Raw genomic sequence first — 24,074 nt, forward strand, 5'->3', positions numbered from 1 at the left:
TTCCAGTCACCTAATCACCGTGTATGAAAAAGGACAGTGCTATCAGATGTCAGTAATGGGAACCCTTCAGTCACTGATCATCTTTTAAACTCTTCAGGGATACTTACAAATCCTGCAGGGAAACCCCGTGCTTCATTCATCCAGAAACTCACTCTCTGTTTTCTTATACTTTGCTGGCTTCCCTGCATGGTACCCTTTAATGTATATCATCTATCTATGATCATCCTCTCTCAAAACATTTGCTTAGGATCCACAGCTTAAGCACTATTCTCTGCTAACAAAGCTATCGCCAGGTAGTTTTCTTATCACCTCCATGTTCCTAAAGTCCATGGTGGACTCATCATTGTTGTGATGACCATTTCCTAGTGGTGGAAACTTTGATCTTTCTATATGAGTCTTTTTTAGAGCCATCTAAAGATCTATGTGGTCTTATTTCCTAATCAAACCATGATTATCCTTGATCCAAATCAGTTATTACAATTTGATACTAAATATTAATGTTGATAATTATTAAGAAAAGATAAAAGAGGATTGGAAATAGAAAGTAATTGAATGCTGGAGCAAAGATAAAATTTTTCTTTGCTATCTTAGTTGGGAGAAGGACTAAATGAAGCAAACATCGCTCTCTATTCCTGCCTCTTAATAAAGAGGAATTTTTGCTTTCTGCTTTGGGGACTAATTATTTAATTTTTAAGCATGTCATTGCTTTTATAATATGTACAAACGTTAAAATATTGCCATTTGGAATAACTAAGTGAAAATGATTAATAGATCCTAATCTTTAAATGAGACAGAACAAATAGTTCTCACTCTCAAGCCCATTTGATTGACTTGGTAAATGTTTCCTAAGCCTGTGGCTTAACAAGAACAGATTTTATTTTTTTAAATAAAGAACTGCACAGAAATTTAGAAGATTTATCGAAGTATTCTCTTCTGCATAAATAAATGCCCAAGCTCTATAACTGAAACAAACGTATTGCTCCACCCCCCAAAAAAATTTATTTTGAAAATTAAGGAAGTGCTTTGAATCCCATGGGAAGGGAAGGCAGGGGATCAGATCTGAATTTCTTCACCAGTGTGCCCTTTAGATGGTCATTACTTGGCTTGTGTTTGGGAGGAAAAATGTAAGATGAGTTAGAATGATTTCTCCTTGATCATGAACTTAAGACAGTATAAAAAATAAAACTTTAATTTGACCTAGATTTTCTTCCCTAAACACACAAAAATCAAGTTATTTTCCCTTGGTAGGATGACTATTTTGTGAACAGGAATCAATGAAAACTCCTGCTGAACAGAATTATTTGTTGGGTAGAACTTGCTGTTAAAAAATTCAACAAAGCTATGTTCTTTGCATCATTCCTTTAGATGTGAAAATTGCTTTGTTGTACAGAATGTTTCTTTGCAGTGGTTTTTGACTGCACTAGCACTTCAAGATTCTATTATTTGCTATGTTGTTCCATGGTATCAATATCTCTTCCTTCCTAGAGAAAATGTTAACAAGATTGAAATTCCTGTAAGCTGCTCTGTGACTTCCAATATTTCAATGGATCTGAAGATAGTAGGACTAGATTTTGGTGCATTACTTATTATTTCTTCTCCTGGCTTGATTATTGTACAATACTTGGGATATTGTTCACTCTTTTCTTTCATGGTAAATAAACTAATGATGTAAGCTGTGGAAATGAACACTGGATTTGGTGTCAAAAGAACAGAAGTTGAAATCTACCTCTGGCACTTACTAATTGTGTAAGCTTGAAAAATACTTAAATTCTCTGTGTTCTGATTTCCTCAAGCAGAAAATAGAGATAGATTATAGTCCCTGAAATGCAACAATGAAATGTCTAGAAACTAGAAAGCACAAACAAGTATTATGTGGCTTTATTACTGTGAACTAGCTAATCTCCAAAGGTTCATTTTTCAGTTAGTTATTTGTTAACAGCAGAACTGTTACTTATTATTTTTTTTTTTTTAGTGGTTTAAAATAATACAAATGTATTATTTTATAGTGTTGTAGGTCAGAATTATAACACAGGTCTCAACAAACTAACACCCAAGTGTTGACATGCTGCATTGCTTTCTGGAGGCTCTAGAATCCTCTCATTAGATTTTTGGCAGAATTCAGTTCCTTGTGGTTATGTGACTGAGGTCCCTTTTTTCCTCATTTGTTTGTTTGGCTGGATTTAGCTTAGAACTGCTGCTAGTTTCTGGAGGCTACCACATTCCTTTACTCATGACCCCCTTCCTCCATCTTCAAAGCCAGCAATGGCAAGTCAAGTCCTTCTCATGTCACATGTCTCTGACCCCCTCTTCTTCTCTTCTTCTTCTTCTTCCTCCTACTCTGAAGCAGAACTGTTACTTATTAATAGTTATTTATTATTTTACAGAAAATAAACTAACAGAAGAGATTTTCAAATTTATTCAGGTAGTGGAGCAGGTGGATGGCATGGTGCTCTTCACAGAACACCATGAAATACTGACGTATTTAATTTCATCACAGGAAATAGTAACATTCAACTAATCAAAAATATGCATTAAGCCTATGGATGTAATGTCAAATCATAACTAAGAGCACACATGTCCATGAAAACAGTTTTTCTATTTGTATTATAGATTTTTTGCTCATTCATCATTGGTAATTTTTCTGCCATTTGTTAGGCTTACTTGCAGAAAAGAAGCAATGGTTGGCAAAGATTTATGAAATATTAATGAGGGAAATTCTATTTTTTTCCTTTTTCCTTTTTTTGTAGAGACAGGATCTAACTATATTGCCCAGACTGGTCTCAAAAACACCTAGGCTCAAGCAAACCTTCCAACTCAGCCTCTCAAAGGGCTGGGATTGCAAGGATGAACCACCACACGTGGCCCAGAAATTTTTAAATTGATAATATATTCCAAGAGTATAGATTCAACTCCTCTTCTGTCCTTCAGCTCTTCACTTTAATTGAGACAGGACTAACTCATGAATATTCAGCGTTGTGTGGGGACAGAAATAGAGGACCACCATCAGAAAGGATGATTGTATACCCAGGCTAGGCCACAGACATCTAATTAATCCATAATGTGGCTGTTCTAAAGATGATCTATTTATCTATTGAGTTGGAGATAGAGATAGGGACAGAAATAAAATTGGGGCTTCTGAGACAAATGTTCTGGACTCTGCTCAAATCTCTTTTGAGACTGTATTTTTAGCAACTACAGACTGCATAGACATAATAAATACCCAATACATATGTGTTGGATAAATTAAGGAAAGAATAAAGGAATCAAATAGGATTAGGGCCAGGAACATGACTTTAGAGAAGGGAGAGAAAACTAGGGATAGTGAACAAATTAGTAAAAATGTATTCTGATGTGGGTATAAAGCCCTTCCCATGTCTTTTGAGCTTTAACTACATTTTGAAGCTCAATCTTTATGCAGAAGATTTCAGTGAACAAATACAGGGTTCATTGGTAGAGACAGTGTGCTTTGAAAAAGTGGGAGTGCCATGCGAGAGAGGAAAAAACTAACTAAGGCTCTCCAATATGCCCACTAAGAAGAAGGTGGGGATGACTGGTACAGCTGGGATGCATGGGAGATTGTGAGATTAGAGCAGCCCCAGGCACCTGCTCTTTCAAGAGCAGTGAGCAATCATGAAAGCAAGTGTCCAGAGCCTCTCACAGCATATAAAGCTAAAAAGCCCTGATGTGGTTTGGATCTCTGTCCCCACTCAAATTTTATGTTTAATTTAATCCTCCGTGTTGGAGGTGGGGCTTGGTGTGAGGTGACTGGATTGTGTGGTTCCACTTTTCACGATTTAACACCATTCCCTTTGGTGCTGTCATCAGGATAGTGAGTTCTCCTCAGATCTGGTTGTTTAAAGGTGTGTGGCACCTCACGCCTTTCTCTCTCTCCTATTCTGCCTGGCCATGTAAGACAAGCCTGCTTCTTCCTCACCTTCTGCCAGGATTTTAAGTTTCCTGAGGCCTCTCCAGAAGTTGAGCAGATGCCAGTACCATGCTTCCTGTACAACCTGCAGAACCACGAGTACATTAAACCTCTTTTCTTTATAAATTACCTAGTCTCAGGTATTTGTTAATAGCAGTGTGAGAACATACCAATAAAAGCCCCAATAGTCTTTTGTGCCCTAATGCAATTTACCAACCACTTTGTTTGTCTGTTTTTTTCACCATCTGGCAACAGGAATTGGACAAGCTCATGGGTCCCATGAATCCTTTGGTTCTGAAGTATAGACATGCTTTGGCTCCTTGAGGCCATGCAAATAGGGATTTGGCTAATAAAGGTGGTAGTAACAGCACAGGTCATTTATAAACTCAGAGTTTTGATTAGAAAAATGCTGTTTTTGAAATGTTGATGAAGATAAATTCTAATCATCTTTTTTTTTTTTAAATTGCATTTTAGGTTTTGGGGTACATGTGAAGAACATGCAAGATTGTTGCATAGGTGCACACATGGCAGTGTGATTTGCTCCCTTCCTCCTCATCAGCTGTATCTGGCATTTCTCCCCATGCTATCTCTCCCCACCTCCTCACCCCCCACTGCCCCTCCCCTATTTCCCCCTGACAGACCCAAGTGTGTGATGCTCTCCTCCCTGTGTCCATGTGTTCTCATTGTTCATCGCCCAACTATGAGTAAGAACATGCGGTGTTTGATTTTCTGTTCTTGTGTCAGTTTGCTGAGAATGATTGTTTCCGGGTTCATCCATGTCCCTACAAAGGACACAAACTCATCGTTTTTGATGGCTGCATAATTTTCCATGGTATATATGTGCCACATTTTCCCTGTCTAGTCTATCATCGATGGACATTTGGGTTGGTTCCAGGTCTTTGCTATTGTAAACCGTGCTGCAATGAACATTCACGTGCATGTGTCCTTACAGTAGAACAATTTATAATCCTTTGGATATATACACAGTGATGGGATTGCAGGGTTAAATGGAATTTCTGTGTCTAGGTCCTTGAGGAATCACCACACTGTCTTCCAAAATGGAATGTTTCTCCATCTGTTTGTGTCCTCTCCTATTTCCTTCCCCCCCTCCTCCAGTGCTCTGTCTCAGGTAGTTAGGGCTTTATTTATGAGTTTCTGTTGTGCTGTTGCCTTTTTTCAGGGCTGCCCTGCCCAGCAAGGAGGCAGCCTAGTCACTGTCTGCCTGCAGAGGCTTTGCTGAGCTGCTGCTGTGTGAACTTCCCTGCAGTCCTGTTTATACAGGTGTAGTTAGAACTGCCTGGGCAATGGTGGCCCACCTCTATAATGGCGGACTCTCTCTGTAATGGCAGGCTGCCTCAGCAATGGTGGGCTGCCTCAGCAATGGCAAACTACCTCCGTAGTGGTGGACTGCTTTGGTAATGGTGGATGCCCCCCACACACAGAGCTGCACCGTCCCAGGTTCAGCTGTGCTTGCTGTGAAACTCTCAATCCAGAGTGTTTCCGATTGCTGTTTTTCTGGGGGGGTGGGACCAGCTGAGCCTGATCACCTGGCTCCCTGCCTCAGAGACCTTTTTTCTTTTTTTAGTTGAATGGTTGATTGTCTCCCAGATGTTCCAGTTGTCTGTTGAAAAGGCACTGGGATCTGTGTGATTTCCCATGTGTTGATCCACTGTGCCAGCTGAAACAGATGCACTGAGATTCATGGTGCTTTTTTGCCTGGGAATCTCCTGGCCTGGTTCCCTGTTTCAGTCCCCTTTTTAATCAGATGAATGGGTGACTCTGCCTTCATGGAGCTCCAATCACCGCTAAAACAGCGCCCGGACCCATGTATTTTGTATGGAGAACCACTGCATTGAGGTGCTGGCAAAAGAGCCGCGCTGGTGACCCGTGGGGCTCCTCTGCCTGGGAATCTCCTAGTCTGTGGGCAATAAAAATCAGTCTGGAAATGCAGCGTCCACTCACCCTCTGCACTTTTGCTGGGAGCTGCAATCCCGAGCTGCTCCTAATTGGCCATTTTGGATCCCTCCCTCGATTCTAATAATGTTTATGGGTGTTTTTAAAATGAAAGAAAAGTAGCTAATAGATTTATCCTTTACACAATAATGAAAAACACTGAGACTTAAAGCCCTAAGAAAGATTTTATTGTTACTCATGTTAGAAAGAAACAGTCTTACTAGTCCAGCAAAGACTTGTTTAATGTAAAAATTTTAGTTTCCCTTCTTCCCTCTTTCCCTACTGTATTACCTAACCTTATCTATATATATATATATATATCAGAAATGTATATTATTGCCTAAAATCTATTGCCTATTTGGCCAAATAATTCACTGAACTGGAAGAGTCAGGCTTAGAAACATGCCCTTAATTTGCGAAAATTTGATAATCTACTTTTCATCTTCTACTGATACATGCTGATTAATAACAAATCAGAATTGAGAAGTTAAATTGTTTTCCTTGGAAACGTTTCTGTTTCCTTGGCTTGTGCATGAATTTTCATCAGCCTTTTACCTTCTTCTCCTCACTATAATGCGTCATGGCATAAAGCACCTTATGCTCACTCAAAGGTCACCAAACTCAGTGTCAGGGGACTAAATTCTGATCCAGACATGACCCCATTGGTTAAGTATCTCTATTTCTATGGACTTTTATTTCTTCATTTTTAAAATAAGAGAATGAGATGTAGGGAACGCTTTCATACACTGAGCCAGAACTATGCTCCATCTTCCATAGGCACCAGCGTCCTGGACCTGGCAAAGCTCAGCTGCCCTCCTCTCTGTAGTACTTAGAGGCTGATGTATATGTATAGATGCCCTAATTTCCCTAAATAATCGGCAATACATGTGTTATTCATGAATGTCTCTAATTAAAAAGATAGTAGGGATTTTCATGCTCAGTGTGAGATGGCCCATTATGCTGGCAATGTCAAATTTACCAAAAAACAAAAACAGCTTCCCTCAGGTAGTGCAGAAAGAAGGAAAAAAAATAAAGGTAGTAACTTAGTTATGAGCAAAGATAACTCATGGAAATTGTGTAGGACAGTGTGACATCATAGCCATGACATGATGTCCTGATGAAAGATAAATGGTCTGAGGTGTTGCACTCCAGCCCCTCTCAATCTATATAGGGGCTATCAGGAGGATGGCTGGCTCCCATGATTGTCTGCAGATGGAAACCAAAGGAAATTAAGAAAAGCAGATTTTAAAATGTGGACTTGACTTAGCAAGAAGCTAAATGTTCAAGATTGAATTATGATTTGAAATTCTTTATGCCCTCCCTACATCCAAATTCTATGTATGTGCACTGCAATGTGACCCTGCAGAAACACCCACTAACATGGTTGAAGTCTGCTTTCCCACCCGATGATTCTGGACTGGATTTTGTGACTTACTTTAACTAACAGAATGTAGGTGTAAGTGACAGTGCCAGGCTGAGTCCTGTGTTCTCTGATTTGTCACCAGGACGTACCCTGCATTGCTGCTGGTTCGAGGAGAATGAAGAGTCATGTTGAGCAGATGTGAACCCAGCCCAGAGCTTTCAGTCAAGCCCAAGTGACCTGAAGCCCAGCAGAGGGTCTTTCTATCCATCCTATAGACTCGTGTATTCCAAAAATACGTATTGATCACTTACTATGTGCCAGATACTGTTCTAGTCACTTGGGATATAAAAGACATAATATTTCTTTTTTTGTAATAAAATTTGTCTTTATGTAACATGCATACACCCTACATTTTGCTGTACGTTGTTATCTAGCTTCACTGTGTCCAGAGTTGACCAAAATCCTTAGAAAGGTGTAGTTAATGTGTTATGAGATGGGAATAGCCACTAAGTTGGATAGTAAGTCTCTCCACTTTCCCTTTCCTTCTCTCTTTATATTTTCTTGAGCTCCTTCCTTCCACCTTCATTTATCTTTTCTCTCTGTCCTTCCCTTTCTTCCACAACTATTTATTTAAAGTCTACTATGTGTCTAAAAGTGCACTGGTGCTGAGAAAGAAGACCAACACAATCCCACCTTTATGAAACCTGACAGCTAGGATGAGCTTTTTAAAGAAGAGCAGTGTGACAGACATATCCCGAGGAGGTTAACCTAGGCTGCAGTGTCAAGGAGGATTTCTCAGAGGACAGGAGAGTTTAAGATGAACAGGTTGAGTAACCTGTGTGGACCGAGGAGTGGAGGGCTGAGAGAGGGTGGGAGAAGAACTTTCCATGAGACTTAAAAGCATGCATAAAGAATCGAAGACAGGGAAATGTAGGCTTTAAAAACAAACAAAACAGAACAAAGATCATTATAATCAACCAGAAAAACAAAAACAGTAGAGTGTAAGGCAGAAATTGAGAGAAAGTGACGTGAGAGGAAAGATGATGCTAGTGGACCATATGACTTTCCTAGGAATAAAGCTTGAATCATAATTACATAATCGCTGAGAATCAATGTAACCCAAAAGAGTCATATAACTATTTTAGGAGAATGAAAGCTAATAGAAGAACTAGGAAGTTCTTCCCATTTTCTTCTATGAGAAGAACTTTCCATTTTCTTCTATGAGAGAATTTAATAGATAATATAAAACTGGAAAAATAGCTGTGTGATTATGTTATTTGAAAGTTTTGAGACATAGATTTTTAAAAATAGCTAAAGGAGATGATAATGAATGTTTACAAAGAAGAATGGGGATAAAAGAGGTGAATTTTTTTTCCCCTCAGCCATAAAGCTGGTAGTATTTAACTTTAGAGATGATGTGCATGTTTTACTTTTACTTTAAAAAAATAATGCTTAAAAAAGCAAAGACAGATGCAGTTGTTTAGCTTCTAACATGGACCATTTTCTTCTACTGGAACATTATGGAGAAACACAAATCAGTAACTTAATCTGACAATCTGGGTTTCAGTCATTAAATTCTTCAGTGCAGGAAATAGCTTCTATTCCAGAAGGGCAAATATGGTAACCAGTGAGCTGGAGTCCTCCTGCAAGACAGTCACAAAACTTGCCAGAGGGCTCATAAACTCCTGCCAGTCAAACTCTGGAGAGTGGTCCTCTTCCCTGGCCAGCCCTCATCTCTTCTTCCTCGACTTTCAACCCCGACACATGGGAATTTAGTCAAATTCCTCCTTCACTGCTGCCACCTACTTCTCCAGATAAGCAGCCCGCACTGCCCTGTGGCTGCTGGAACACACGGAAAACCCTTCCAGCTTCTCGTCTCCCTGCTGTTTCTGAAGTAAGCAAGCAGCCCCTTTTGGCGTCTTGGACTTTTTATATTTCCCTTCTTCAGAGAGCAGATGGGGAGCGACAGAAATAACCAGCGTCAGGGAAATGACTAGGCTCTAAGCATCTCGCAGAGTAAGTTCTGGCCCAAGTGGTCATGGTGTTCACTAAACAGCACCGGAGCCTGGCTTGCTCTTCTCCTGCTGCTCCTTAGGTTCCTGCCCTGTAAAATGACGGATCCATGTTATTGGGAGGAGGTCAAAGGGCTACCTGCCCTGTAAAATGGCAGATCCATATCATTCTCAGTTTTATCACAAAACAAATGGACTCATCATTCAACACATACCGTTATTCATGTGGTTCTATGGGCACTAGCCTTCTGGCTGTTACTAGAACACATCAAACACCCACTCACATCAGGGTCTTTTCTCCCTGGGTGACACCTCTCACAGATGACCACATGGTGCTAACTTTGTTTCTTTCATATCTTTTCTCCAACAGCACCTTGTCCATGTGGCCTTTCCTGATCACTTTATTTAAAAATCACAAACTTCTCCAAGCACTCCTTGTCCCTAATCCTGCTTTACATTTTCTGTAGCACTTATTATCACTTAAAATGCTGTGAATAATGCTGCTACAAGTATTCATATGCATGTTTTTGTATGGACAGGTTTTCAATTCTATTGGGTAGACACTTAAGGAGTGACATTTCTGGACCACATCATACTCCAAGTTTAATATTCTAGGAACTGCTTTTTTTTTTTTTTTAAACTTATTTGTTCATCACCCATCTTTCCCTTCTAGAAGGAAAGCTCATGACAACAGGAGATTTTATCTCTTCTGTATCCCAGGTTCTAGGACAGTGTCTGGCACATAGGAAGTGCTCAATAAATAATTTTCGAATATATGAAATAACAACATCAACTAATAACAGATCTTAAGCTCAAGTCCAGTGAACAGTACAATTTATTGAGCATTTTCCATCAAATAAAGATCAAAATTGTGAGAAATACTTTTGATCGATTCAACATATTAACACTTTTTACCTTAGGTCCAAATAATAGATACTGTAAGAAGTAGAGTTATGATCATTTTCTAATAGAGTAGTAGGTATTCAATAAATATTTGCTAGATGACAGCTATAAATGGCAGAGCACATGGTTCCACTGAAATATATATTCTCAAGTTGCCCCTAAAATTCAAGTAAATTCATTGTAAGTGAAGAGTCTTAGAAGCTGAGTATAGAGTATGTGTGAGGTGTAAGGAGAGGAAGCAGAGCTGAGCAGCTGGCACCAAATTATGTTGTTCTTTTGGCCATGTGCAATATCTGTGATCTTCAACACTAAGTGATTTGGTCAGGTTTGTGCATTACAAAAAAATCCCCTGGTGGAAGTGGTGAAGATGGATTGGGAAGCCTGGGCAGCAATGGTCAGGCCAATAAGTTGATGGTCGTAGTCCAGGTTAGAGATGGTGAGAACCTGAATAAGGCATTGATAGTGGGATGGAAAGAAAGGTGCAGAAATTTCAATATTCAGCAAAGTAAACCTTCATACACTCCCAGTGGGGTCATAAAAAGGCACAGAAACTTTGGAAAACTGTTTGGCAGTTCCTCAAATATTAAACTTGGAGTACTATGTGATCCAGAAATGTCACTCCTTAAGTAGCTACCTAACAGGATTGAAAACATGTCCATACGAAAACATGCATATGAATGTTTGTAGCAGCATTATTCTTAATAGCCCAAAGTGGAAACAACCTAAATGTCCATCAACAGACAGAAGGATAAACACAATGTGGTATATCCATACAATGAAGTATTATTCAGCTATAAAAAAGGATAAAGAACTAATACATACTATAAAGTGGATGAACCTTAAAAACATTATGCTAAGTGAAAGAAACCAGTCAAAACAAACTACATCTTGTATGATTTCATTTATATGAAGAATTTAGAATAGGCAAACCCTTAGAGGCAAAAAGTAGATTGCTAGGTACTTGGGAGAGGGAATACAGAGAGTGACTGTTAATGGTTACAGGATTTCTTTTTGGGGTAGTGAAGAAAATGTTCTGGAAATAGAGAGTGGTGATGGTTTTAAAACTCTGTGAATATATGAAAAGCCACTTGAATACCTTTTAAAAGGGTGATTTTTATGGTATATGAATTATGTATCTATAATGTCATTGTTTTAAAAAAGGACATTTAGCAAGTAAAATGGACAGCCTTAGTGACCTGTGGTTGTGGAGGAGGAAGGCAAATGCAGTGTAAGAAACTTGAGGCTTTCAGTTTGTGTAGCTGATGTGCAGATAATGCTCCTTTCTCAAAGAAAGCATTTTTAAGAAAATTAGGGGCGATAGGTAGGGAGATGCTAGGAAATAAGTAAGAGGCTAGAAAAGCAATGCTCAGGCAGTGACCCAATGGATGGAGTAAAAAGTAAAGACTTTTTAATTTTATTTTTATTTTTAAAAATATTTCTGGAGAAGGAGAAGTGATGGAAAGAGTACACTGCTATTTAAAAATATAACCAAATAAATCAAATTTGATTAACAAGATGACAAGTATAAATTGACCAACCAAGAAATACTAAGAAGTAACAAAAAAAAAGTCATTTGGAAAGAATAGATTAGAAATGGCACAACTTTAGCACAGAGATTTATTTTGGCCCATGAAGCTTAGCTCGTATTTTACTACATTCCACTGGATAAATTGCATGGCCAAAATGGAAAAAAAATTAAAGTCGAATCTAATCTTTAAAGACTTTATGGGTCTAGAGGGCTAGAAGAAACATTCTCAGACATAAACATGCATATCTTATTTAGTGCCAATTCTGTCAACTTCAGAATCTTGATAAAAGCATGAAAACTTTCAATAAAACTGACTTTCTTCACAGGCTACATTGTAACCAGCACTGACTGCTCCTGACCTAGATCGCTGCTGTTAGCATTGGTGCAGGGACAGAGTAAAGGGGTTGGGGCTCAGGCCTGTTTCCAAGTCTAAGCTCCAAGGCCAAGCCTTCCTCTTCAGGACTCCTCCACTTTGCCACGGTGACTTTGAGTCACCAACACCACATCTCTGTCCTTTACGGCACAAGGATAGTTTGAGTCAGAAGAAACTGGAGATGATAGAAGAAAGTGCTCTGGAAATAGAGAGTAGTGATGGTTTCACAACCCTGTGAATATACTAAAAGCCATTTGACTACATTTTAAAAGTGTGATTTTTGTGGTATATGAATTATGTCTCTACAATGACATTATTTTTTAAAAGAACATTCAGCAAGTCAAATGGACAGCAAGTAAAAATGGATTTTCATCATGCAGGAAACTGTCCCCTTCCAATCAGGCAAGCTCATCCATGCATTAAAGGCCAATCCCAAAGAAGTATGGAAGAACCACGTGACTTCAAACCATTGCTCTATGAACTGAAACCTATGTTTAAAGTCGTATTAATAGTCACCAGTATTTGGATTTCCAGTAGGTGCCAAATGGAATGTAAAAAACCAAAGCTTAGTTATTCAGATGGCATAAGCCACATGGCTGGTAAAAGGTAGAATCAGGATAGGACACAGGGCCACCCATACCTAAATCACACTTTTTTTTTTTCACTGCATTATGTTCTTTTTCATAATCCCCTTCATTAATAACAAACATCATCAGTTTCCCCTGCACATTTATTTCTGAACATTATCCCAAGGCTGGGATCTTATAATACTCAGAGTCTCATATCTCCCTGCAGCTCCCAGAAACCCGTATTGGTCCCAGAGCCCATCAGCAAATGCTGCCTTTAAGCACTGTGCCATCTAAATCATTTTAAACAGACAGGGTTCTATCCAGAGGTCCATTCCATCCATCCTTTGAGAAATCGCTTCCTTTACTTTCCAAATTGCCCTTTGGCAGCCCAGCCTTGCACAGCTAACACCCCTCCTGTTTGGTAGAGCCAAGCTCACATTTCATTTAGGAATTAGTTTATTCAGAAGTATTTAAGCTCAACTTTGTGACTTTGGAGACATGAAGCACAAAAAAGAAAACTTGAAGCAATACCTGATTAACGCTGAATAATTCAAAATTAATCAACGTGTATTTTAAGCTGAATGCCTAAGCTAACACATTCAGAATATGAGCCAGCTGATCACTCAGAAAAAAAATCAGAAGAGAAACTGAAGTCCAAACAGATTTAGAATCAACATTTTAATTGTAGCAACATTTCACAGTCTTCTCATTTCTTTTGTTCCCCACAAATGTATTTTCTCCCCAGATCTTTATGTTTTATTTTTTTCTCTATGATAGTACTAATTTTAAGCTGTACTATCATGTAGTTCCCTCTCAGTTCTCCACATCAACAGCGAAGTATCTGGTAGCATGAGCCAACAAAGTTACAGGCAGGGCCAGAGGTAGAGTATGTAGCCATTACTAAGAACAAGAGGCTTTGTGGAGAAAAATGCAGCTCTAGAAATTTGAGGAAAACTCAGGAAGCAACAGGTGGTGCCATCCATAAAAGTCAAGGCTGGCCAGGTGCGGGGGCTCATGCCTGTAATCCCAGCTCTTTGAGAGGCCAAAAAGGGCAGATCACAAAGTCAAGAGATCGAGATCATCCTGGCCAATGTGGTGAAACCCTGTCTCTACTACAAATACAAAAATTAGGTGGGCATGGTGGTGCCTTCCTACAGTCCCAGTTACTTGGGAGGCTGAGGCAGGAGAATCACTTGAACCCAGGAGGCGAAGGTTGCAGTGAGCCAAGATCGCACCACTGCACTTCAGCCTAGCAACAGAGTGAGACTCCATCTCAAAAAAAAAAAAAAAAAAAAAAAGGAAAAAAGAAAACAGAAAAAGTTAAGACCTTGTGGGATACAAAGAAGTACTATCAGGCAAGCAATCATAATATAAATAATTGTGTTATTTACTTATCTATTTTTTAATAGTGTCAAAGAGGACTAATTATAACTAATCATGTTAATAATGTTCCCTTTATCTCATTAATCTTCATCCTAGAATCCTCTCACCTCCTTCATCTGTAGCTACCTTTTATTCTTTCTATTAATTCTCAGCTCTTTCTCTCTGCCCACCCAAGAACACCCAAAGTTCTTGTTAAATGATGATTGCTTTTAACTGGTCTCTCCTTCCCTCTTCCTTCTCGAATCCTTTCTTCCATTCTTTCCTATTTCCACATATTTACATCACATATTTACTACAGAGAACAACTGTACCTCGGTGGGTCATGAGAGTGAAGTACTTGTGCCATGGGAGCCGCCAAGGTTGGAGATGTCTGATAGAATTAGCTCTGCTTTGCCCAGTGGTCCTTTATTCTACTGGGCAAGTCTTTGTCTTTAGTGCATCAACATCTCAAGTGATTCCCAAAAAACCTCTTTTGATGCCTATTTATGCTCTAAACAAAGGAAAAGCTGAAGGTCCCTCTGCTCATGTGATTGTCTGAAATCATAGTTTATTTATCCAGTTTGAAGCAGTGCTGGACCTCCAGTGAGAAGAGAGATGTAGCTGGACATATTTATAGAAGTAGAAGCCCTTCCTACATTTTTCAGAAACCCAACTTACCCGTGTTTCACCTGCAAAAACCCAGTAATGAGATGAGTTGAGATTTAAGTCAGAAGTTCAATATGTTAACATATTTTGCGTTGCTATTAAAAAAAATGCCTGAGACTGAGTAGTTGATAAAGAAAAGAGGTCTATTTGACTCATGGTTTTGCAGGCTGTATAGGCATGGCACCAGCATCTGCTCAGCTTCTAGTGAGGCCTCAGGAAGCTTTCAATCATGGTGGAAGGTAAAGGGGGAAGATGGTGAGAGAAGGAGCAAGAGAGGAGACGGTACCACATTCTTTAAACAGTCAGCTCTTACATGAACTAATAGAGTGAGAACTCATTCATTGCTGCCAGGATAGCATGAGAGATCTGCCTCTATCCCCCGTATTCCACTAGGCCCCACCTCCAACATGAGGGTAAAAATTTCATATGAGACTTGGAAGGAACACACATCCAAACCATATCTCTCAATGAAGTCTTTTATCCTAGCTATGAGCCCGTCATTCTCCAGCCTGCTAAAACATTCAGAAATTCATTTAAAAATATTTCACATATGCAGAAATGAGGTCATAAAACCTGTAGGAGCATGATTGGGAACTTCCTAAGCAATTATAATCAGGACCTAAGGCAAGTATATAAATCAGTTATTAGGGAATAGATTGCTTACCTGTTAACTGTGCAAACTTGGGCAAACAACTCAGTTTTTTCAACTTTAAAATGAGAGATTATGTAATCTTACCTCTATTAATCTTTTCAGCTTTCACACTTTAAGATGTTAAGTTACTTGGGTTGTTTCCATGTCTCATTTTCATGTCATCTCATAAACTTCTAAAGTTGTCCTGCTTTCTCCTCTATATAGTTTTGGCCTCAAGAGAGAAAGAGAATGTAATCCACATTTATTGTGCCAGAAGAAACTGTAAGATTAATATTATCATCTCTAATTACTTAATTAATACTATCATCTCTAATTACTTTAACAAATATTGTTTATTTTTCTACTATTTTTCTAGACTACCTTTAGCTTTTTATATTTCTCATACTATTTCATTTTAAAGCACCCGACACTTTCGAAACCTCAAAGCTTATGTTTTCTCTCTATGTGCATCTTGAAGAATTATTTTGTTTGCCTTATGCATTTATGCTGCTTAGTTAAAAGCATTAGTAACTGCCTTAATTTGTATTCATGAGGCCCTTTTCAAAAAGAGTTTTGACTTCGTAGTTAGTGGACTGATAGATGTGGTTGCTAAAATGCTGACATTCTAAAAATAATTCTTAGTTAAACTTACAATACAATTACATAACACCAAAAGGAGCATTCCAGAGATATCTATTGCAAAGGTGTTCTTACTTTAAAATAATACCATGTTACTGTATTAATGCACTGAATCTGAAGCTGTTCTCCTCTCTAGCCTCTCTAATGTGGGAGAGTACTTTATGAAAAGTTTTCTGTCACACTTGACAAAACTAAAGCAAAAGCAATAATATGCAAATAATTTATTATCTATATACTTAAATAATTTTTAATTTTTACCTAATAGTAGGAAAATTAAGGATTTCTCAGATTTTCCTGTCATATGGGTTGAATTAGCATAAACTACACACACATGCATGTTTTGATCTGGCCAGTAATCCCACTTACACAAAATCTTGCTTCACACTAGACGACAGAATGAAATAAGATGCCAGAAAAATAGAATTAATATTTTAAGGACTGAGGGTTCCAGCCAATTTACAAAATGAATGTTGATTCTCTCTGATTTTGATGGGGCCCTCTTCAGCCTTCTTCTTGCTAACATAGAATGACGTTGGCTGCCCGTGGTAGATTGGACATTTGGACCACTAATTCTTCCTTTGGGTCTCTCCTTGTCATTTGTGAAGTGACTTTGCAGCTCCTCCCATCAGGTGGTGGAGTCTATTTTTCCAGTCCTGGAATCCGCGTTGGTCTCATGACTTGGTTTGATCAAAGAAATGCTGTGGAAGCAACACTGTTCCAGGGTTAATCCTAGAACCAAGAATATTTTGCAGACTTCCACTTGATCTTGGATCCCTGTATGCATCATTTGAACAAACTCAGGCCAGCCTGCTATGTGATGAGAGCTCATATGGAGAAGTTAATCCAATTGTTCTAGCCAAGCCTTCACAAATGGGACCTAAGACCACCGAGAATGCCCCAAACTAGCCCAGATCAGAAGAATCTTCTAGCTGAGCCCAGTCTATTTTGTTACCCTGCAGAAGTATAAGCTGAGATAATGGTTGTGGCTTCAAGCTTGTTAAGTTTTAGGGAGGTTCCTTTAAGCCGCCATAGATAAGTGACATACTATCCAAATTGCTTCACTGAGACGTTCTCTCATAATTTTCACCAAAAATTTCCCACATCATAAACTTATATTTCACATTCCTTGACAATCCAAATGCTCTGAATGGCTTCATTAAAATAAACTGAACGATGAAGTAAGTTCCTAATAGATGTGAATGATTCTCCTATAGTTAAGTTGCATCAAACATGGAAATCACCCAAATTAATCTTAATTACTGGAATTTGGGAATGACACCTAGATTGTTCCTTCTTACCCCAAAACACTTCCAGGTTGGACAATGACAAGCAGTGAATGAAAATATTGGCCTCCTTGTCATCTCAGTTTTAATTTCTCTTAATATAGAGTTTCAGTAGGAAGATAGAAAATGTTTATTTTTAACATTCGATGACCTCTTTCATACCTTTTGGAATTGAAGCATCCTCTTTTAGTTCGTGAGTTTTTTAAAAAATTAATCTTTATTGAAAAAGAGTAATGCATGCTCACTCAAGAAAAGCTAACTAATATACTTTTTCAGCTTATTTGATAAATAAAAGTTACATATATTTAAGGTACACATTGTGATGATTTGATTTACATATACATTGTGAAATGATTACCAAAAATAATCAACACATTCATCACCTCACAGTTACTGTGTGTGTGTGTGTGTGTGTGTGTGTGTGTGGTGTGTGTGTGTGTGAAACAGAGAGAGAGAAAAAACATTTAGGATCTACGTTTTTAGCAATTTTTTTTTCTTTTTGAGACAGAGTCTTGCTCTGCCACCCAGGTTGGAGTGCAGTGGTGCAATCTTGGCTCACTGCAACCTCTGCCTCCAGGGTTCAAGCAATTCTCCTGCCTAAGCCTCCTGAGTAGCTGGGATTACAGGTGTACCCCACCATGCTTGGCTAGTTTTTGTATTTTTTTTTTTTTTTTTTTAGTGGAAATGGGGTTTCATCATCTTGGCCAGGCTGGTCTCGAACTCCTCATCTTGTGATCTGCCTGCCCCAGCCTCTCAAAGTGCTGGGATTACAGGTGTGAGCAAATTTTAGGTACACAATCAAGTGTAATTAATAATGACCATTATGCTGTACGTTAGATATTCAGAATTTATCTTATGATTGAAATTATAAAAGGTAAACAACGTTTATTCTTTTACATTCATCACGCGCTGATTTTAGGCTGTGTCTTGTTCTAAACTTTTATACACATTGATTTAGTTTGCCTTATAGCAACGTTATGCAGGAGATATTATTTCCACATTTTGCAGATGAGGAAACTGGGACACAGAGAAGCCAGATGGCTTGTCCAAGATTGCAAGGCCACATAGACCAGCTTGCTTCACCCTGGTGTTCTACTATGTACTCCATGGAGACATTTGATATCATTATTAACAGCATATATTTCACTCATTTTTAAATGCTTTGGATTTTTATATGGTAAACACAGTTTTAGACAAACATAATAAGCGTATTGCAGTATTTAGTACATAATCCTATTTTATAAAGCAAAGGCATTTATAAAATATTGGTCCCCAAGTATCTCTCTCCTAATTTTTATACGTCTTCTAATAAATCAGTTTGTGTGACCTAAATAGTTTCTAGAGCCATTTTCTATCTAACTTAGAGGTTGACTGTACCTTTAATTGATAATAGAGTAATAGCTCTTTGCTGTGTAAGACTTGGAGGATGGATGAGATAATTTTACAGAGTGCTTTTCAAGAGCAGAAAAATATAGTGTTATATTTCAACACATCTTTTTCTTTGCACTATTTTTATCACGAGTTTGAGCAGTAGTTAGATAATGAACTTATCCTTAACATGACAAAACTCAATCGTGTATTTTAGACTATGAATCAGTCATTCCATAATGTTCAATGGAGAATTAAAATGCAGAGTTTGCTGCAGAAGAAAACCTTCTCTGTCTATACAAAAGCAAAAATATTTACCAGTGAAATGGACCTTTTATCCAACAGCTGTAAGGCAAACAGATTCACCTCTGTTGCAGCGTCATGATATTTCTCAAGAGAAAAATTAAATTCAGCTAACTGGTTGCATTTACAGTCCATGCAACATCTGCACTTAAATTATTAAGCATCACTAATGTTCTAGAATCTCTCCAAGAAAGCCAGAAACCAGAGTGCTTTGTAGGTTTTCAGTGATGACTCATCTCAGACTTAGTGACAGACAGAAGGCAAAAATCTAGTCTCACTGTACCTGCTTCAAGTCCTGCTGTTGGAGTGACCTATCAGCAGCATTGAAAATGCTACAACCATAAAGATCCACGGAAAGTGAAGTACTTGGCAAATGCCATTCATGTGTCCTGGTCAGCAAGAGTTTGTGAATTTGGAACATGTTCTAAGGTTAAAACAAGGCTCTATGTGAGATCAGTGTTTACAGAGCTAGCAGCATTATATAGTTATGTATCAACACCACCAACTCCCTAACTATTGTACTAGCCCAGCCTTCAGGGCTAGCACTGGTCTACTTCTGCTAGCCCTGAAGGCTGGGCTAGTACAATAGTTAGGGAGTTGGTGGTGTTGATACATAACTATATAATGCTGCTAGCTCTGTAAACTAGATTTAGAGTCTACTAAATTCCTCAGGATGACCTGATGCAATTGCAGTTACTAGATTTAAAGTCTACTAAATTCCTCAGTTAGGATGACCTGATGCAATTGCAGTTACTTCTGATTTGAGCCCTCAGGTTCTAAGGCCATGGGTACTCGTATCTAGATCTCAGGCATTTCACGTCATCTTGACAAACTTCAGGCATCTCAGTGACCAGCGTTGGTTAAGAGACCGGCATTGTAGTTATGGTCGGCTCTAGAATGCAGCTAACTCAGGCTCTAGAGCTGGATTTCCCAAGTGGAATCCTGGTTCTGCCACTTGCTAGCTATCTGGGCTTTGGGACAAAGGATAAGCTCAGTCTCTGTTTCCTCATCTGTAAAATGAGGATAATAATAATAGATACTGCATAGGGTTGTTTCTGGTGTCAGTGCATACAGAGTGCTTAGAACAATATTGACCATGAAGAAAATGCCCAGTTTTTTAAAAAAACACTTACTATGGACAGAGTAGGAGTGATGATCCCTGCATTGCAGTGTCATTTGGAGGGTTAAATGAGAACATGTGTGTCAATGTGCATATATAGCATGATGCTCAATAAAAATTAGTCACCAGCAAAAGTGATTAATAACAGCTGCCATTTGTGTGAGCTTACCTCATGGCAAGCACTGTGAAAATGCTTCATGCACATCCTCCCAGCGACTCTTTGAGTAGGGCTAGTAATACCACCATTTTACTGAGGAAATAATTGAGGCATAGAGAAGTAATTTGGCCAAAATCAGGAAAAAAAAAAAAAAAAAACTGACCATATTCATTACAATATTGTGGGCTGCTTTGAAGGATAAAGCCATATCTCTTAATGGCTTAATGTAATGGAATATTGTTTTTTATGTAAAATCCAAATGGGTAACTCTAATTGGTGAGAAGTCCTCCTCTAAGCAGCGATGCAAAGATTTAGGGCCTTTCTCTGTTATGGTTTCACAATTTTTTACATTTGATCTCCGAGGTCACTATTATTTCTCTCCCTCAAGGAATCAGAAAGAGAAAGAAGGTGAAAAATTGCATATGTTAAATGGGCAAGGCTAAGCTGCCCAGCACTTATGTTGATGTTTCATTGACTAGAACGTAGTTACGGCCACACTTACCTGCAAGGGAGGCTGGGACATGTAGAATTGTTGCGCACTGAGGAAGCAGAGGGTTTGGTGATAGGCCAATTATCTCTGTCATGGTGGCAGGGATGGGAATCAAACCCAGGCGCAACTGATACCAATCAATTGACCAATATACTCTCTTTCTGCCTTCATGTCTCCTTTTTTGCCCAAACTAGCTTAGAAGCTATAAAACATCATAAAAATACAGACCGTAATCCCTATCCTCTCCCTGGTATGCACTCAGCCTTCACAGACCTGAACCCTCTGACCCCACCGTAATATAATTTGGATTAAAAATACTTTTATAGAGCTTGTATCATAAAAGAACAGCTTTAATAACATGTTTCATAAATATTCCATTTGTTTGGCTGTTAATACTCTTTAGTATTAGATCAACACGTGCCATTCACCGAAATTCACTCTTTGGATCTGTCGTCTACTGGGCGTTTCTGTATTTTTCAGGTTATGTCTGCTGAATACTAAGTTAATTGAATCAACTACATCAAAAATTTCACCTTTTAAAGCCTCTAACTGAAAAATAGCAAACAACCAATAGCGACTGAATTTTTGACTGCGTAGTTTAGAGGCTTGTAATTCTAGTCTATGACATTTAGGTTTGCCAAGAATTAGATTGTCCTTCCACTGAAATTGTTTTTTGAAAAAAAAAAAAAAATTTTTAGCCTCTGGCTACATTAGCTTGTTTGAACATTCAAAAATGTCTAAAATTTCATGGACAAACAATTTCAGATATCAAATAAGAACATAGCACCCAGCTGTGTCTAGTCCTAAATCTCGCTAAATGAGTTATACATTACAAGGCCCTGCAAAAGTGGGTGAATTTCCAGTCATCTGATTCCATTAGCTCTATATCACCTATGATGAGAATCAGGACTAACAGGTAGATATTTCGTACTTGGTAGAATGTCTCTTGATTACTATTCAACATAAAAGGAGAACTTGAGAATGTTGAAATTCTCTCCTCTTCTAGTATGTGACATTTTGGAAAAGGTTACTTCATATGTCACAATGTAGCATAACATTCTTACAAGGAAGGACAGGCTCAAACTTGCATTTAAATAAAGACTGAAAGTGAAAACAAAGATGAGAGATTCTTCAGAGTTAACCCTAGTCTCTGTAGGCTGGTGGATTTTTAGAAGAAGTACAGGTAAGGAAGCATTCAGTCTCATGGACTCACACGAGATCAGGAATTATATAGTGATTCCCCTCCATGTTAGACCACTTCCACCCACACTTTAGCTACTGCTGCTACAAGATGTCCACCTTCCTCTGGAATAAGCAGAGGACAATTCAGTATCAGTTATGCTTGGGCTAAGTAAGTAGTTTCCTACCCTCAGTTGGAGATGAGATCACAGAAACCTGCCCACACATAGAACATTTGCCCTTAGAAATACTGAGAAAAGAAAATAGTGTAAGAGGCGGGGCGTGGTGGCTGACATCTGTAATTCCAGCATTTTGAGAGGTCGAGATCGGCAGATCATGAGGTCAGGAGATGAGACCATCCTGGCTAACATGGTGAAACCACGTCTCTACTAAAAAAAACAAAAATTAGCTGGGCATGGTGGTGTGCACCTGTAGTCCCAGCTACTCGGGAGGCTGAGGCAGGAGAATTGCTTGAACCAGGAGGTGGAGGTTGCAGTGAGCCGAGATCATGCCACTGCACGCCAGCCTGGGGAAGGAGCGAGACTCCATTCTCCTCTCAACCAAAAAATAGTGTAGGAAAGCCTCCACAATGATTGCCTATGTGTGGTCTCTATTAATACCAACCATCTTCAATTGTTGCTGTTTTTTTAAAGGGATATTAGAAAGTGGCATAAGTGGAGATCTCCTGGCAGGAGGAATATATCGCACTGGCCACCTATGCTGGAGATGCTGGCATACCCTCCTGTATTGGGCTCACCTTCACTGTCCACACTGTCATTTTCACACCTTCTAACTGGGCCACTGTTGCTAGCTGTCCCTCAGGAAAATAGAAAGGAGGTAGGAGGCACTACAGATGGTTCTCATCTCATCATCTCATTCCTAATTCGGAACTTTTCATTGTTTCCCATTTGAATAATAAAATTCTTGAGAGGCAACATAATGCCTGTTTTCTGTCAGTGTTCATCCTAAGCAAAATCAGATAGAATGAAAAAAATGTGTTAATTGTCCTTCATTCATTGTTTCCATATTTTTGCCTTGTTTGTAGCAGAGACGACCTGTCTACTTTCAGTACCAGATATAGGATTATGTGACCTAAACGCCATGAGTCCACTGAAGTGTATTATTAAGTGGAGCACAAATACTTGTGGAAAACCTCAGAGAGGAGGGTTTGAGGCTGAGCTATTTGAGTAGATACAGGGGAGAGGGGTGGGCACCCCCAGTCCATTCATTCTATTGGCTATAATCTTGAATAGATTACCAACTGATTGACTCGGATGAAAATGGTGAAAAGCTTTATAATGATATCTGCAACTAACATTTAGTCATTAGAAGCACAACACATTATAACAATCTCATTTTCATATTTTATAAAGTGTCATTCTTGCCATTATGAAAAAGAAAGCCATTTGTGCCAGTATGAAAATAATGTCTGCTAAAGACAAATGAGCCTAATTCTGATTCTCTTTTGTCCCAGTGTTTTACAAAACTAAGGAGATTCGAGTAAGAGCTCCAAATACAAAGGCTTGACTAAGTTAATACTTTTTATATTAAGGTTTAATAATAATATTCTGACTGTACAATGAAATTATACTAGAAATGAGAGAGAGAGAGAGTTGGGGGTGAGAGGAATAGAAATCACTGGTAATTTCTCATCATTAGAAATGAGTGCTCATAGAAGATACTGTAGTAATCTGCTCAGAACCCTTTGCCATGGCTGTGTACCCATGCCTCAGCTATGGAGAATTTGATTGCTGAGAGCTCATACCTTTGCCCCAAACTGGAAATTGTCCTTAGCTGCAGGGTATTGCCTCACCAAGTTCACACTCTCTCTTAGTCCATCAGTGTGCCAGTGTGGTTGGGTTCTGATGAGGGAACTGTCAGGTTTCAGGCTGCCAACTTCTTGTTGTGTCATCTCATGGTAGAAGGGGCAAACCAGCTCTCTGGGAGGGTCCTTTATAAGGGCATTAATCCTAGTCATGATGCCTCCACCCTCAGCATCTAATCACCTCCCAATATCTCATCTCCTAATACCATCATCTTTGGAGTTAAAATTTCAACCTACAAATTTTGGGGAGACAAACATTCAGTCTATTGCACATCCCCTGCGGGGGCAGTGCTAGTTAATGGCTGGTTGGTGTAGTTATAAAAGTTCTGGCTTCATTGTCTAAATTTAGCGAAACTCTGAAGGGACTTTTCCATTCTGAAACACTTTGTGGGACTGCCTGAAGCATCCCTTGCAACCACATTGCA

The 24,074-nt window shown here is 38.8% G+C and overlaps 1 long non-coding RNA gene across 1 annotated transcript in view; it reads right to left on the reverse strand.

Moving 5' to 3' along the window:
* LOC141584447 (uncharacterized) overlaps nt 1-24,074 on the reverse strand; it is a 41,556-nt gene that overhangs the window by 10,048 nt on the left and 7,434 nt on the right. Inside the window, exons 2-4 of the long non-coding RNA XR_012517500.1 lie at nt 21,859-21,950; nt 15,436-15,517; nt 1,740-1,819 (exon numbers count right to left, since the gene is read on the reverse strand). This is a non-coding gene — a long non-coding RNA (uncharacterized LOC141584447). The remainder of the gene's footprint in view (nt 1-1,739; nt 1,820-15,435; nt 15,518-21,858; nt 21,951-24,074) is intronic.

This window comes from Saimiri boliviensis, chromosome 5 (assembly GCF_048565385.1).
Source record: "Saimiri boliviensis isolate mSaiBol1 chromosome 5, mSaiBol1.pri, whole genome shotgun sequence".
Lineage (NCBI taxonomy): Eukaryota > Metazoa > Chordata > Mammalia > Primates > Cebidae > Saimiri > Saimiri boliviensis.